The following is a 4581-nucleotide window of genomic DNA, read 5'->3' on the forward strand; positions in this document are numbered from 1 at the left end:
CTTTCACTCGGAGGCTTAGCTGCAGCCCTATGCTCGCCTAAGTTATAAAAATCCTACCGAGTGAAGAGCAACCCTCTCACTCGGGGGCTTAGCTGCAGTCCAAGCACTCGCCTAAGTTATCAAAATCCTGCCGAGTGAAGAGTAAACCTCTCACTCGGGGGCTTAGCTGCAGCCCAGTGCTCGACTAAGTGGACTGAAGAAAAAGTCGATCGCAGTAAAGGCGCCTTGCTTTGAACCTGCAAAAGACATTTCGAGCCAAAGGCAATCGTATTCAAGCACCAAATTCAAGTTTGAATCAATATCTAAAGGAACCGAGAGTGCTCAGGCGTTAAGCCTGTTAAGGTTTATCGGTTACAATTCCACTCGGCATACCGAGGCAAATTTAAAGCGTCGAGCCAGAAGAAGTTTTTTACCCCTCCTGTGGAGGGCTGGAAGGAGCAACGAATTCATCAAGGTCAATTCCGTCGGCGATCCGAGTGGCAGCTGCAAGGAAAGTTTCCATAAAGGACCTGAAGTCGTGCTTCTTGGTATTGGCCACCCGAAGGGCCGCCAGCTTCTCTTCTCGCGCATCTTTACAGTGGACTCGGGCCAGACACAGAGCAACATCTGCACCACACCGAGCCGAGGACTTCTTCCATTCCTGCACTCGACCAGGGATCGTGTTCAACCGGGCCATCAGCGACTCAAGGTCATTCTGAAGTGTCTCCTCAGGCCAGAGCGTCGAGTCGATGCGAGATGTGGCGGCCTTCAGCCTTGCGAGATAGTCCACGACAGCTGCGACACGAGACTCCAGTCGGAAAACATCCATGGCAACTTCGTCGTTCACCGGAGAATTGACGAGGTCGAGGTTTGGCTCCAGCCGGCTAGTTTCTTCTTCAAAGTTTTGACAGAATTCTGCAAGGATGATCACTAAGTCAAGGGGATGGTCGAATGGAAAAACCACAATTGGAAATGTTTGCCAAGCATAGAGGTTTACCTTCAAGCATAAGAAACAGCTTCTTGGCAAGACTACTCAGGAAGGCCTCCAGATCAGTTTTCTTCCCAGTCAATTTGCTGACTTGGTCGGTCAGGGCAGCTTTATCAGTTTTTAGTCGACTGATCTCCTTGTTGGCGATCCCAAGAGCAGCTTTCAGATTGGTATTGTCTTGTTCAAGCTTGGTGACTGAAGCTAACTTCTCGTCAGCAAGCTTGATCTTCTCAGCTAGTTCAAGGTCTTTCTTCTGTTGGGCCTCCCTTACCTTACCTGCAAGTTACAGCAAGATCAGATTTTGAAACAAGCAAGGGGAAAGCAGTCATCAGGGTCTCACCAAACATACCTTCGGTATCCTCCTTTGCCTTCGTCAGCTTCTCCTGAACCAGCTTCAGGCTCAGCTCGAGTTGAGTGTGCTTGTGTTCCAGTTCAGAGTAGCAAGCCACAAGATCACAAGAGTTCTGCGAAGAACCAATCGACTAAATGTCAAATATAATTCACTTCCGAGTGAAAAAGGAAAAAACACACGTTTCTAAGACTACAGCCGAATACAAGCATTCGACCGTAGTCTCGGGGACTACACCCAGTGGGTGCACTCAGCGTGCCCCCACTAATCCTGTTGAAGACAAAGTCGACCAGTCGACCTCAAAAAAAAAGAGTGAGATGCATTCTCTAAGACTGTGATCAACTGCAAGCAGTCGACCACAGTCTCGGGGACTACACCCAGTGGGTGCACTCAGCGTGCCCCCACCGGTTTGTAAAATCCAGTCGACATACTTGACTGACAGAAAAATTGACATCATAAAGCCTAAGGCCGACTGCCAGCAGTCGACCTTAGCCTTGGGGACTACACCCAGTGGGTGCACTCAGCGTGCCCCCACCGGTTTGTGAAATCCAGTCGACATAGTCGACTGACAGAAAAATTGACATCATAAAGCCTAAGGCCGACTGCCAGCAGTCGGCCTTAGCCTTGGGGACTACACCCAGCGGGTGCACTCAGCGTGCCCCCGCTAACACGGAGTTTATTCGACACACCCAGTGGGTGACTACTATAAATTCCGGAAAGGAAAAGTTTTTGGTAGCATATCCAACAGAACAAACAGTGGTCGACTGACCTGGACATTGCTTTGGAGGGCAGAACTGGCGTCATAAGCCGCCTGGCTCGCATCCCGGATGGTCTTCAGCTGCTCCATCATGATTCCCGCCTGGCGTATCGCCTCCTTCGCTGCGCCAGCTTGGTCCTCTGGGACATGGTGCGTCGTGAAGAGGGAGGGCTGCTGAGCACTCGTCAATGGATCTGCGAAGGACATCGTGTGTCGAGTGGTGTTCTCTTCCTCCACAGTCAGAATCTCAGGCGCCGTCACATCCTGAGGCACCTTACTGGTGGACGCTTTCCGACTCCTCCTGCGCTTCAGCGGCTCTTCATCCTCATCATCATCAGGGAGATTGATAACAGTATTGGGTGGAGCTACGGAGAAAAATCAGGATCAGAGATCGCGAGTCAGTCGACTAAGAACGGCGTTAAGAATACAGTACCTGGGTTCGAAGTTGCTGCGTCCTCCATCTCGTGGTCATCAGCCCAGGCCGAGGTTTCAGAAGTGGCAGCACTGCAACTCCAAAGGATCAGTCGACTAACTTCAGCGTCGACCAGAGACAAAGTTCACACAAAATAAGAAAATATGAGCAGCACGGTTACCCTGATATGGTGGGGATGGACACCTTCATCTTCGGCAGGAGCTTGATCGGCTTCGACGAGGCCGCCCTGGGCTGCTTCGGCGCCTTTTCAGTCGGCATCGGAGAGGTGGTCCGAGGGCGCTTGGTCGACTGAGTGGCGGTCGCAACCCCCTTACCACGTTCGGCCGAAGGGTCGTGGACAAGCTTCGACCGCCTTTCTGAGCGCGGTGGTACGACCTCCTCCTCCTCTTCTTCCTCGTCCTCGATGTCATCTTCATCACCGTCATCATCATCATCGTCGTCATCATCCTCTGCAACATCCGAGTCCCATTCCTCCTCTTCCTGGCTCTCGCCCCCGCTCGCCTCGCCCTCCTCAGTTGAAGCTTGTGCCCCATTGGGCATCGAGTACAGCTCGGTGAGGGCCTAGCAGATGTCCAGACAAGGATCAGTCGACCAGTCGGCAGGGTAAACAGAAATGAACGCGACAAGAGCGCAGTGGAGAGCAGGGCAAGTGTACCTTGTTTGGATCGCTGTTGTGGTCGAGTGGAGGAATCCTTCTGGCTCCGCGTGGGTTATCCTTGTTTCCGGTAACGGCTACCATCCATCTTTCCAGAGTGACGTCGTCGACTGCTTCTGGATGGACTCTAGTCTCATCTTCGGTCCCACGGTACAACCACATGCAGTGGCTCCGGAACTGAAGGGGCTGGATGCGACGCCTGAGGAAGACCTCCAGGAGGTCCATGCCCGTCACTCCCTCCCGAACCAACTGCACCACGCGCTCCATCAACATCTTCACGTCAGCTTTCTCCTCCGGAATCAGCTTTAGAGGGGAGGGCTTGTTCACTCGGTCCATGGTAAACGGAGGGAGTCCACTCGACTGCCCTGGCATCGACTGGACCTGGCAGTAGAACCAAGTCGACTGCCAGCCTCTGACAGACTCGGGAAAGGTCATGGGCGGGAAGGTGCTCTTATTCCTCACCTGGATCCCCAGACCCCCACACATTTGTACGATTCGGGTTCTCTCATCACCTGGGCTCGCCTTCTTCACGGTCTGAGATCGACACGTGAATATATGCTTGAACAAACCCCAGTGCGGTCGACAGCCCAGGAAACCCTCACACATGGACACGAACGCGGCAAGATAGGCAATAGAGTTTGGGGTAAAGTGGTGGAGCTGCGCCCCAAAGAAATTCAAGAAGCCACGGAAGAAAACACTCGGCGGCAAGGAAAATCCACGATCAACATGGGTGGCCAAGAGCACACACTCACCCTCTTCTGGCTGGGGCTGCCACTCCTTCCCCGGAAGCCTCGCAGCTCCATGAGGAATCAAGCCCTCGTTGGCCATGTCGAGGAGGTCATTCTCGGTGATGGTCGACTGGATCCAGTCTCCTTGGACCCAGCCCTTCGGCAGGCGGGATCTGGACGAGGACCCGCCGCGGCTGGTGGATCTTCCCTTTGCCTTCTCCGTCGCTGACGCCTTCTTCGCACGTTCCAGTGCCGCCGTCTTCTCCTTGGCCATGGTTGCCGGCGAGATGCGCGTGGGGAAGTTGTGCGGGGGCGAGAGCGAGCGCGCTGGACGGGGACGAAGGGAGCGGAGAGAGAGAGAGAATGACTGAGGCGCAGTACAGAAATCCTCGCCGGGCGCATTTATAAGGTCCCTTCTGAGTGGATGACAGGTGGGCCCGGTCGATCTAATCATATCAGGAACAGTTATGCAGACGGGATACGTGGCAAAAAAAGCGGCGCGGAGATCGAGGCGTCTATGTCCCGTCCCATCCGAACGCCGCGGTCCGCTCCACTTCGCGCGTGTCCCCGAATTTCACATCCCGCGGAATCCGCGAACAGCAGATCAGTCTGTCAGGCACGGGGTTTCCAGCGATCCGTCGCTCGGAGATCGTCGAAGCCCGAAAGACCACTCGACGCAAGAATAGAATGGA

Source organism: Triticum aestivum, chromosome 2A (assembly GCF_018294505.1).
Source record: "Triticum aestivum cultivar Chinese Spring chromosome 2A, IWGSC CS RefSeq v2.1, whole genome shotgun sequence".
NCBI classification, from domain to species: domain Eukaryota; kingdom Viridiplantae; phylum Streptophyta; class Magnoliopsida; order Poales; family Poaceae; genus Triticum; species Triticum aestivum.